General features: G+C 38.4%; 1 long non-coding RNA gene across 1 annotated transcript in view; it reads left to right on the plus strand.

Moving 5' to 3' along the window:
* The first annotated feature begins 2,061 nt into the window (after positions 1 to 2,061).
* Positions 2,062 to 13,496, plus strand: part of LOC133102469 (uncharacterized) — a 54,704-nt gene continuing 43,269 nt past the window's right edge. The window contains exons 1-2 of the long non-coding RNA XR_009702961.1: positions 2,062 to 2,151; positions 9,150 to 9,190. This is a non-coding gene — a long non-coding RNA (uncharacterized LOC133102469). The remainder of the gene's footprint in view (positions 2,152 to 9,149; positions 9,191 to 13,496) is intronic.

The raw sequence follows: 13,496 nt of genomic DNA on the forward strand, positions 1-13,496 counted from the left end.
ATAGGAAGGGTGTTGCTAATTTGATTAATTTTTAAGGATTTGTTAGATATTTTTCCCCCCCAAAATGGATGAAAAGATGAGCAGTTTTAAATTTTGAGTATCTTAAGAGCAACATTGGCCCTAGTGAAATTTTGTTTGAGAAAATTCATAGAAAGTTACTGTGAAGCAACCATATTCTTAGAAAGCTTCTATTCAAGACTCAATTGGGTCAATTCTGAGGTTATTCTGGGAGTTGGATACATTTGTTCTCTCTCCGAATCACAGTTTCTGACATGTTATTTTGAAAGTTCTTGGTCTTTTTCTAAAAACTGACAGGCTTTTGGAAAAGTTAATAATTCAGTGAGTAAAATATGCTTATGTCTGCAAACAACAGAGATGAAACAATGTGCCCCATTTTTACTCTGAATCTTCCTAACGGTATTAAAGATGCAAACCCAAATCTGAAATAGAAAACGTGCAAAAGACTTCAGCCTTTAAATCTTCTCTGCAGGTTTTCCTTATCATACAATGTTTTCAATTTTCCTTGAGGTGAAACAATTTAGAGCCCAGCTTTAGACCACTCTATCCTATATTACAGAATTTAAAAAGGGAAGAAGGGTCTTAGAAAAATGTGGCTTCTATGAAAAATAGCTGTATTACACCAAAATGACTATTTCTACATTTTTCAAACTAATGGAAAGATAAATTTGAGGATGATTTTCTTATAAGTGATACTAATGTCTTTTATGAATGCATCAGTGCAAATCAGATTTGATATCTTGTAAGGAGATATGAGTAGGACTTATCAGGTTTTGCAATGATATTTCAGTTATATCTGGGATGTAGCTGTCAAACAATAAGAATAGCCTCCGAGTCCATAAAACAATATGCCGTCTTCAGACTAAAGATGAATCCTGTATTTTAGAACACAAAGATTTCCGTTTCTTGGGTTGCTATTCCACCTGTCCATAACTTCACAGAAAATTACCTACTAGAAGCTCAAACTCAAGTACATAATTTGTGAAGTAATAGATAAATTCATGGAAAGAAAGGAAATCCTTTCTGCTGACAGACTTTGCTGTGAGTAGTGGGAGAATGACTAGCTCGTCTCCCCTGGAACCCTTGGTTTCCTTTGCCTGGAATCCTCTTTCTCCATCTTTGCATGGCTACCTCTGTCTTGCCTTGGGATCTCAGCTTAAAGGTCACCCTACAACGATCTTTCTGATCACCCAGTCTAAGTAGGTGCCCTATTATATAATTGTCCATGTAGCCCTTATAACTAACTGATATTCTTGGGTTTTGTTTAATGTCAATCTCCTTGCACTTGGAGAGCATGAACTTTGTGATATTCGTGCTGTAATCCTAGCATCTAGAACACCTGCTAAGGCGGATGTTATGGGTTGAACTGCATCCCCAGGCCCCCCAAAATGTGTGTTGACATCCTAACCCCCAACACCTCAGAATGACCTTATTTGGAATACAGTTGTTGCAGATGTAATTAGTTAGGATGAGGTCATGTGTAGTAGGGTGGGCACTTAGTCCAAAAAGACTCTCTTCTAACAAAAGAGAAAGACATACAGACAGAGAACACTATGTGAAGACACAGACACATGGAGAAGATGGTGATGTAAAGACAGAGGCAGAGATTGGAGTTATGCTGCTACAAGCCAAGGGATACCTGGGGCTACTAAAAGCTGGAAGAGGCGAGGAAAGGTCCTTCTTTAAAGCCTCCGGAAAGAGCATGGCCCTTCCAACACCTCAATTCCCTTTTCAAATGCTGACGGCTCTCATTCCACCCCCTCACATGATGACCAAATACATGCCTTAAAAATGATACTAAAGTAAAATGGGATTTTAGCAATAAAAACTTGTTGTATAGCAAATGGGCTGAAACATATTCTATTGCAGTTTTCTGGTTCAGCTTGAAATAATGTTGCTATAATTTCATCAGAAGTACTTATAGGAGGAAAGATTTTTACCATAACTTTGTATTAATGTTACTGTAAATTTGCATGTTTCAGCTAGCATTATTTAATAATTTTAAAATGCATTATATATATATTTTTTCTTTTTTGCAGCAATAAGAGCATGCCTTTGGGACAATGGATGGAATCAGAGTTGAACTGAAGCCAACTCCAGTTTTTTAAGGAAAAATTTTCATGACACTTCCAGGTGGGCAGATTCAAAGACAGCATGAATCAGTCTCAAAATGATAAAGGAAATATTCTGGGTTATTAATTCCCAAAGTCTGCATGACCAAAATAGTAATAGCTCAGAAACACAAATTCAACATGTACTCATTGTTAAAACTGATGTTTAGTGACTCCTTTTTTAAAAATCTGAAATCACTTGAAAACCAATCATATATGTGTATATATATACATACACACACACACACACACACACACACACAAATACACATGTGTGTTTGTGTGTGTTTGAAACCACTAGCATTTGGGAACTGAAAAAGTTTATGATGAAATCCTTAGAAAAGCTACTATAGCCAGTCACTCCATTTATATCAAGTATATCTTCATAAATCAGTGGGAAGTGCGTTCACTTATTCCTCGGTGCCATAAGAGCAATTTCTTTAGCAGGCATATTATCCTGCTAAAGAAAAATTGCAGTTTTCTCTCTGTCTCATCTGGACACAATACATAGAATTAAGTAAAAAGAAGCAAAGGGATGTACTGAAAACAAAGATCAGACTTTGTCGGGGTCATGTGCAGGGTCTGAGAGCATTTCCTGTCTCATAGGAAGCGTTCACGTCATGACTTGTCATCTATACTGTCTGGCCCAGTGTCTCCTAATTTCCTGGAATAAAACCAAACTAAGCAAAACAATAAAAATGACAATTTTTCTATGTTTTGGAATTCCAAACTCTTATTACTGGAATGCTAAATCTTTCAACCCTACTGGCTATTGTGCCGTCCAAAATTAACAGTGGTTTTTAATGGTTTGTTTTTTAAAATGTTATGCTTCTATGTATATCCCATAAATTATAACAACTTATTTTAAATGTTACTCTAAAATTCTGCAAAATATTGGTTTAGTACTCAAATCAACCTTTGTTTTTACTTCTGCAAATGGCTTGAACAAAACTCATTCTCCCTTAAATATTCATTGGGTTTTAGATGTAGACAAATGACCGGAAAGTGAGTAATAGGAAAACAATCCTTAGTTTCGTCTGTGAATTTGCCATTCTTCCTCTCTACATGTTCTTGCTAGTCTAATGGTTTCCAAATCTGGTCCATATTTCACCTTTTTCTTATAAAAGAAACCATCCCATATGGAAACAGGGTTATATTTTATCAGTACCATCACCACCAACTACATCACCATCACCACTTTTCAATTTGTAGAAAATTCAGCATTATCTGCCAAGTTGGCAAGATGTCAAAAGTGCATAGATTGTTTTAATGAGAATAACTTCTTCCATTGTAGATGAATTTTAGGGACTCATGTCAGGTGTGGGAGAGCTTCTGTGTCATATGCTTTCACATCGCACAAATTAGTAGGATGGTACAGGTACAGAGGCTTGAAGAAATCAACAAAAAACTCTGCTTTTCAAACCAAGTTGAGAGTTGATTTTAGGATACCCTTGGGAATGTGCAACCATGAGTGAGGTGTCCCTGGAGTAAAGGGTCAAACAGGAGCTGCAGGATGGGTTGAGGTGAGTGTGGGTCAGTATGTGTGTGGTAGAGGTTTGGCTAGTACACAATTTAATATCTATTTTTAAAAGAAATTCAGATTATGGAGGCAAATGCAAAATTTTCATAAAATTTTAGGACAAAAATGTTCTGTCCTATTTTCTGTTTGGAGCAAACATTCATAGAGAGTACAAATTCATTTAGCTTAAGGAGAAGCATTTCAGGTTTATCCAATCCAGTGTTGTTATTATATTGGTAAGGAAATAAAAGTGACTTACCAAGCCACTAGAAGCTAGATTTTCTGACTGTCAAGACTCAACTCTGATTCATAGCTCTCTGAGGAAAAAGGGAATGCAGAATTAACATCTATTGAATATCATCCATGGGCCGGACACAGTGACGGCTGCCAGGCACTGTCTTCTTCCCAAGCAGAGGTTAAGGGCTAGGCTCCTAGTTAGATTTCTTCAGCAGGAAATTGGTTCCATCTCTTATTACCTGTGTGACCTTAGACAGGTCGCTTAAGTTCTCTGATTCCCAGTTTCTTCATGTATAAAATGTGGTTCATGAATGAACCTTCTTTACTGACAAGGATTAAGTGAGATAATCCTTAAGCCTTAATAGTGTTTGACACATAAATGTTGGCTCAATGAATATTGAATACAAAAAGAGGAAAAGAAACTTGGCATGTCATAGGGGTGTGGGGGATGAAGTAAGTGGGAGGAGATTTTATGCCTATTTTTACAAATTAGAGTTGGGTAAAATTCAGTAATTTGCCAACAAATTGCAAAACCAGAATGTGAAGTTTTATCTGTTTCAACCCAAACTTCAGGTTGTGTCTGCTATACCACAATGCCTTACAGAAAGGTTAAGAGGCTCAGGGAACGAGAAAGAATGCTGGGATCATCCGCTTGGAGAGCCGGCTACTGGGCTTATGCTGAGCTCTGAAAGCCTCCTGGCAGCTTCCCAGTAACTCTAGAAATCTATGAAGCTCTGAACTGGGTGCTGCCCAAGTGGCAGAGGCCAATGAGAATATTCAGGTGATAGTGCAAATATCACTCTAGGTTAAAGTCTGGAATGTAAACTTGGCTTCCTTCAGCTAATTACCAGTCCATTCTCAAGGGCAGGTGCTGGGTGTGCTCTCTTTCTGCACAGCTGACTTACTCCATGCCCAGAACTCTGAGCACTTGGTCTGTAAGACCTTGCTCTGTAAGAACTTGCTCTGTGTCAGCTCTGCCAATACTGTGACCTTGGGGAGGTCACTTAAGTCTTCAAGGCTGGTTTAGGACAGACGCTCAGGCCACACCTCCAACCAACTAACACAGATTCTTACAGAATGAGACCCTGAAATATCTAATTTTTATGTAAACTTTTCACTGAAGTCAAGCTTACATCAGGAAAAAAAAAAAAAGTACAAAGCCTGTAAGTGTACAGTTCCACTAATTTTCACAAAGTGAATACAGTCTCAAATCAAGTAATAGATCAATCCAGACCAGAAGACACCCCTTTAGGCCCCCTATTAGTCACTCTCTCCCAAGATGACCACTATATATTCTGACTTCTAACATCATAGCTTACTTTTGCCTATTTTTGATATTTATATAAATGGAGCCACACAGTGTATGTTCTTTTGTATTTGGCTTCTCTTATTCAACAGAATGTTTGTGAAATTCATCCATGTTATTGCATGTAGTTACAGTTTGTTCTCATTGCTATATAGCAGGGGGTCAACCTCCTGGTTTTTTGTTTTTTGTTTTTTTTTAAATTAATTAATTAATTTATTTATTTTTGGCTGTGTTGAGTCTTCGTTTCTGTGCGAGGGCTTCCTCTAGTTGCGGCGAGCGGGGGCCACTTTTCATCACGGTGCGCGGGCCTCTCACTGTCGCGGCCTCTCTTGTTGCGGAGCACAGGCTCCAGACGCGCAGGCTCAGTAATTGTGGCTCACGGGCCTAGTTGCTCCGCGGCATGTGGGATCTTCCCAGACCAGGGCTCGAACCCATGTGCCCTGCATTGGCAGGCAGATTCTCAACCACTGCGCCACCAGGGAAGCCCCCAACCTCCTGTTTTGTGAATAAAGTTTTATTGAAGCACTGCCCGGCTAATTATTTGTTTTCCCTCCCCCTCCCCCTCCCCCCTCCCCCTCCCCCTCCCCCTCCCCCCTCCCCTCCCCCCTCCCCCTCCCCCCTCCCCCTCCCCCTCCCCCTCCCCCTCCCCCTCCCCCTCCCCCTCCCCCTCCCCCTCCCCCTCCCCCCCTCCCCCTCCCCCTCCCCCTCCTTCTCCTCCTCCTCTTTCTTCTTCTTCTGATGGCTTAGCAGTGGTAAACTATTATTATGATTTTTTGAGCAAATGTCAGGAGGAGAATGTAATAGAATTTTATAAATGAATATTCTCAATTGAATCACATTCTATCAGGGTTTGGCAATACCTATCTGTGTGAAGATGAGATATATGAAATCTCAGTACAGAACAGCATTAGATGAACATTTGCAATTGATTTTGATCATACTCTGAACTTCAATGAAGCAAAATGTATACTCCCCAAAAGAATTTCATTCTTCATATTAATAGACCTATGTTATCAGAAACTGTATTCAATTATTATTTTGTTTTGAATGGTATCAATTTTAAAATTGTGAAAACTGTTTCTCTGTTTTCTCAGTTTTGATTTTTCTGGCCCACAAAGCCTAAATATCTACTGCATGGTCCTTTACAGAAAACGTTTGCTTATCTCTGCTCTAGACAGTGCCCAGTACTAAAACTAAGTGTACACGCAGTAATTTCTTTTGCTTGTTTCTGAGTCTTGGATAATTTTTTCCAACGGAGAGAAGCACACAACTTTTCTCTTATGAAGGTTATGTTCTATACAGGGAAACCAGGCAATAAATAAAAATGGATAATAGATAAGGGAGTGCTATGATGAAAATAAGTGATGTGATAAAGATGATGGGATAGAGTGATGGGGATGCAATTAGATTGGGTGGCCAGTGAAGGCATTACTGAGGAGGTACCTGAGAGTTAGGAATGATAAAAAGGGGCCAGATGGGCAAAGAGTTTGGGGCAGACCGTAGAAGCATTGGGAATAATAAGTGCAGAAATCTTAAGGCAGGAATGAATTTGGTGCTTTTGAGGGAAATAAAGAAGGCCAGTGTGGCTAGGCCAAGATTAGAAGTGAGCTATAGTGAGAGGGCTGGCAGCACCCAGGGCAGGTCTCCTGTCTGCCTCCTGCATGGATCATGAAGCCTTCAGGCTAATTTGTTTCTGTATTGTCTACAGCTGCTTTCACACAACAATGCCAGAGTTTAGTTGCCACAGAGACTGTTTGGCTGCCAAAGCTGAAAATATTTACTATCTGGCACTTGACAGAAAAAAGTTTGCTGACCCCTGCTCTATAGTATCCAATCGCGAGTATACCAACATTTCTTTATCCATTTTACTTTCGATGGGCATTTGGATTGTTTCTAGTTTTGAGTTAATACAAATAGTGCTGCTGTGAACATTCTTGTACATGTTTTTGGTAGCATGTGTACATATTCTTATTGGCTGTATGGCATGTGTATTTTTTGAAACCTCTGATTGATTCTAGTGTACAGACAGGTTTGGGCACTTCTACTTCAGAGATGTTTAGAGAGTTGAAACCCAAAGTGTTTAAGCTGTCGTGCCCAAGGTTACACAGAAAATAATTGGCAGAGCTGAGACTGGCAACCAAACCCCTGTTCCATGGAACAGTGTTGTTTTTCCACTGTAGTTCCTATAGCCGTTATCTTTAGAACATTAACTTAGAAGGTCTTTACTTATCCAAGATCCTTCACAAATATGACTCTTTTCTACCATATTTGGTTGTACCTTTTAAAGAACAGGAATGGATTATATAAATCAGTTAATCCAACCCCTTCATTTTATAAATAAGTAAACTGAGGCATAAGAATATTAGTAATTCGCCCAAAATAGGCATTTGAATCATGACTTTTATCATGTACTATAAAATGATTTTTATAGTTGTTGCATCTGCACTTGTCTTTACATTTAATACTATTCCAGTCAATTAACTGACACAAGGAATGCCTATTTGCTTCACCTATTTAAATTTACAGAAATATCTAAATTAAAACTAATAATTTCTCCTTCCCCTTCCAGCTCTATGGCCTCTCCCCTGCTTCTAGGTGGTCCATTTTAACAATTTGTATTTTCATCATCGACATATAAATATATTAAAATGCCTGTAACTGGCATGAGTCCACAACTTTGATGAGGAAGAAATATAACTTAATTTTTCTTTAACTCAAATTAATTTCTGGCTTGAGGTTCCATCCCATCAGTTAGGTGGCCACTCAGTCTCAGTTAATTTGGAATAACCTCCTTTTCTCCTATAACTGGGCCTGCATTTCAGGGAGGGGGTTACGTAGTACCAAGAAATTGAGTGGGAGGGAGAGCATGAACAGCATCTGATTCTTGGTAATCATAGTGATATTGATACTTCCTTCATCTGGGCCTTGGCCACAAATGGTTGTGGTTCCCACAAATGCATTGGCCCCTGTTGTCAGACCTTCTCAGGTGTGGTGGTTTCTGTGCCCTGTCTGAGCCACAGCAATCTGTGCCAGGCTGCCTGAGGCCTTACCTGCCTGGCTCCCTACAGCCATTTCCTCTGTAGGCTCTTGCCAGCCTCCCTGGCCTCCACCTGGATATCGAGTACAGTTTCCTCTGGTCTTAGATCCCACCAGCCTAGCTGTAGTTTTCCAGTTGCTCAGGCCCCATCTGAGGCTTTTGGCATTGGGCCCCTTTCTTCCAGGCTCACCTCCACACTCACTGCTTTCCTTCCAATACACTGTCACCTCTCCCCAAGCTGGGAGCATCTCCTCTCCAACCTTTAATAAGCATCCTTGTACACGTGTTTTGTACACTTGTATTTTCATTTCTGTCAGATACCTTTTTCCAGTCAGGCAGTGGGGAGACCCCTCTCTTCTCCAACCCTCAAATATTTGCAAGTTTGACTTTTTGGAAACAGGTTGCTAGGACGATTCTTTTGTCTGTTCATACCTCATAGGGAACAACACGCCCGGAGCAGTCTAGGGGCCTGAATGGGGGTAATGGTAGAAGGGGGTAAAATGTGAACTACTGGAAGAAAAAAAAAAACAAAACATGGTTAATATCAAAATCTTATCCTACTACAAAAGTAGGCACATCTGTAAAAGAATTATTTAGTTTTGCTTTTATTCTAAAATTGGCATTATACAATATATCAAACTGTAGCTTGTACTTTTTCGCTGAATGTATCTTGGACAAATACATGCATACAGATATGACTCATTATTTTTAATGGCTACATAGTACAGTTTGTTCAATTATTCTCCTTGCTGATGGATATCCAGGTTGTTTTTGTTATTACAAATAATGATAGTATTAACCAATATTTATTTGGTATTAAAATATAGTAGACAATGTTTTAAGCACTTAACATGCATTCTATCGTTTAATCTCTATAAAAATTTCATGTGATAGATATTATTTTGCCTTCTTTTTTTGCAGATAAGAAAATTGAGGCACATAAGGATTGAATAACTTACAAGGTAAGTTATGGATTTGAATTTCACTGAGTCTAACTCTAGTGGCCGTGCTCTTAACCATCACACGGTTCTGCGTTTTTCCTTCAATAAGCACACCTGTATACAGGTTTATATAGTTTATTTTTATTTCTGTCATGTAACTATGCAGAACTGAGATTGTAGGTAAAGTCTCTGTGCATTTTTATATTTTGACAAATGCTGGCAGATTACTTTTGGACTGGAGCAATTTACAGAACCATCCCAAGTGTTCAAGAGTAAGGATTACCCCCAAGACTTACCAACAGTGGGTGTCAGGCCTTGTCTGAAGTTATTTCATGCTGGCAGGAACACTATCCCTCCATCCCAAATGATGATCAGGTGTTTCAGTTTTCACTTCCGTGATTACTAACGTGGATGTCAAACGTAGATTTTCTTAGGTTTATTGGTCCTTCATATTTCCTCTGCTGCAAATTGCCTGCTCACATCTGTCATTTTCTAATTAATTTGCAAGAGCTCTTTGTGTATTAGGGGTATTAACCCACTGTCTTATATGTACTGTAAATATACAAGATCATTTGTTTTCTTCTTTATACCACAAAGTAGTTATACATGTTTATTTAATCGACTCTTTTCATTTTTTCCTTCTTTATACCACAAAGTAGTTATACATGTTTATTTAATCGACTCTTTTCATTTTTTCCTCCATAAACTAGTTACATAGTACTCTATAGTATGAATAGTTTTTTAAAAATATAATATTATTTACCCTGTTTCTTATCTTGCTAAAGAAAGCTTTTCTCATTCCATAGCTATACAAATGTTTTCCTGATTTTTCTTCTAATATCTTTACAGTTTTTTGTGTTTTATATTTGGTTCCTTAATATAGCTGGAATTTACTTTTGAATATTGTAAGATAGGAGTTGATGTTATTTTCTTGCTAATAGATAGCCAATTATCCCAGTTTCGTTTATCATATGTACTTTGAATTGTATGTATAATGAATATTATATTTCCTCCCCCAATGACTTCCACTCCCAGATATACTTGGATCTACTTCTGGACCCTATTCTTTTCTATTATCTTTTTTAATATCAGTATCATTCCACTTTGATTCCAGTAACTTTAAAGTAAAGTTAGATATCTGTTAAATGAAGAACTCTCCCCCATTTCTGAAACAGAACTATAAAGTTCATTAGATACTTTTCTTCTCCAGATATTTAATAATATCTCAGTAGACCAGGATGCTACCTTCTTATAAACTGGTTTTCTCATGAATGAAGAAATGCAACTTTTTTAGGCAAATGAAGCTCCTTATGTCTGAAAAGTTACACGATCTGACATTTTTCAAATTCTGTTATATAATATTATCAATGAATTGACCTTGAATTTGGATTAGAATTAGCATTTTCTCTCAGCTTTAGATGTTATCTAAAGTTCAGACAATAGAGAAATAAGCCAATAAGGGGAAAAAGCTAGCAAATTTATGACTGATAAAAATCATTATTTTGTTTGAATAGAAACAATTGAATTTAGCAATAATTTAACTGAAAAGTTAAATACTTATTACTCTTGTAATTCAATGTTTATTTTTGGTGTCCCTTCCCCTGCCCCCAATCTTTGTCACTAATTTGCACCCAGCTTTAATTTTAAAAGCTTTTTATTCCAAGCTTCATTATGGATGTGAGAGAGCTAAAGTTTATGGGGTTTTTAATGCCAAGATCTTAACTAATTTTCCATCAAAGTCCGTGGGTGAGTTGGTTCTTGTGACTTTTGCCTAGGCTATTCCTGTTTGTAAATGTAGCTCCATAGGCATATTTCTCTAGATCTATCTACGTTCAAGCCATCCAAATAGAACCGCCCTGTATGTAGTATATTACTAATTTATAACTGAAACTTGCACAACAATGATTCACGTGCTGTATGTAATATCCATTACTGCTTCCTACGAACTTTGAAAACATTTTTATTTTGGGAAGAATTCTGTCTGAATATCCACCACAGTGGATTTTTGCCCTCATTTCCGTAGTATTTATTTTGGGTGGTGTTTGTGAGACGATGAGGATCTATTTTGGTTGGGGACCCTATTCTCTTCCCAGAGGAGGAAGTGACAGCCCAGTGCTTTGTCTCCAGCTCCAAAGCTGTTAGACAGTTCAGACAGGGAGCTCTGTCAGCCAGGCACCAGGAAGGCTTCTCTCTTCTGATGGAACAACTGAACAATTGTTACTATTTACAATGGGCCAAATGGAGAAGTATTCTTAGAACAATAAGAAAAGGGAAAGTCAGCCACCAGACAGGAAAGAAGGCTTTCAAGCAACATCAAACTCAGAGAATGTGAATGTCTTTTAAATGTAAACAGTTTACCCATAGCACTTCTCCAAATAACAATACCAGGGGTGCTTGCCATGTGCGAGGCACTTGACTTACACTATTATCTCTAATCCCCTAACAACCATACAAGACAAGTGTTAATCCAATCTGACACAGAAAGAAACCGAAGCCAAAGAGCTTGTAATAACTACTCCATGGCTGGTAAATATGGAATTCAAACCCAAATTTGTATAATACAGTTAAGATATCCCCATACTCTTACCTACCTTTTTTTTAAATTAAAAAATGCATTGAAGTTTACAGTTCTTAATGGGTGAATCTATAATCTCCTTACAAAAAGCACCAGGTAGCACTGAGGGCTCCATTGATACTCTGAAATATGTTCTTTCTGAGTTTCTCTGAATACTGCAGAGGCAATGGGAATCAGAGGAAAACTTGCTAAATGCTGTGTGATACTACAGCCTCCTTTGTCGCATACATAATTATTCCCTCTCTATCACTCTCAAACTCTGCAAACGACCCGTGGGATGAACTCTTATTCTCTTACAGTAACTTCAAACCTTGAAGTCAAGTGTGTAGATTAGATATCTGTATTCACAATAACCATCATAGTAATTTTTAACAGACCAATTGGGTTATCTGTGGCACAAGTATGATATATGCATCTGAAAAATAATCATCTGTTTTAAAAGAGTTGGCCTTCTTTCCATTAGAGTTTTAACATTTCACTGAAAATTTCTATTAAATGCTAGATCAATGAAGCAAATCTTACCTTATTTGTAGATAATTTACAATAGGTGAGAGGAGAAGATAATGGATCTAAAAGTGAGATGCTCACTGGGTTGTTTTGCATATGTAGTAATATATGAGAAAAAGTAAATAATTGATCTAAGAGCTATAATGGACCATGAAAAGTTGTTAGCTTTCTAGTTGCTTCCGATATAATGACACAAATAACTTTATAGTTTTTTGCTAACTATTTCTTTTGTTCCACTGGGCCCAATCTGGGCCTACTCTACACCTAGGTGGACAAAGGGGATGTTTGCGTGGTATTATTTAAAGCTCCCCTTCTCACTGACTAGTACCACGCTTTCATCCAAGATTTCCTTGTCCTCAGCTCCTGCAATGGCCTGCCACCATTTTTAGAAATATCCACTCTGTAGAGGGGAAGGGAACTTCATGCTCCCACTAGCTCTTGTTGATAACACAGATAGGTTAGTCATACATTAGTTACCATCACAGACAGCAGGATTCTGGGCAAATAAATCAGACAAAGCAGCAGAGCACAGGACAGGCAGGCGAAGTTAGGATGGTGAGAATAAGATGACTGGCATCTGGAACTCTGTTGAGGACACTGAACACCAAGAGGAGGGTGGGGTGGAATGGATAAAGAATGATAAGAAAGAAAGCATTAAAAGAAAAATAATTCCCCCAAAGAGGAGGTAGAAGACTTCCTCATCCTTTTGCCGAAGGTTCCCTGAAGTCTATGGTTGTTAAAATGATCCATCTATAGGACACAACAGACCTTAGCATGGCTGCCATTCCTACAGTCCTCCTCAGAGGGGAACTGCTGTGGCCACAACACCTGCTGAGGAAGTAGCTCTAGGGAGCTCCCCAGGCATAAGTGTCCATATTTGCTCCACATCAGCCTGCTTCCCACAGACAGTTGGAGCAGCATGCATGCCTAACCCAAAGGCAGTAATCTCGTCAGACCAACAGCCTCCAAGGTGGTTTGACCTCTATGAATAATGGTGATTGCTTGCACAACCTACTTATTTTTACTTAAAAGAGCAATTGACAGACCAACTGTGGTTCTTCAGACTTCGGTATTTGGCAGACATTTTCTTGAAAATGAACAAAGTGTGTCTCTCATTTCAAAAAAAGACCTGGCAGTATGTGTTGTGAATGATAAAATTTAAAATTTGAAGTGAAAAATAAAGTTTTGCAAAACGTGTAGCTGCCATCTTGAGCTTGACAGCTTTCCAAAACTTAAACACTTTTT

This window comes from Eubalaena glacialis, chromosome 12 (assembly GCF_028564815.1).
Source record: "Eubalaena glacialis isolate mEubGla1 chromosome 12, mEubGla1.1.hap2.+ XY, whole genome shotgun sequence".
NCBI classification, from domain to species: Eukaryota; Metazoa; Chordata; class Mammalia; order Artiodactyla; family Balaenidae; genus Eubalaena; species Eubalaena glacialis.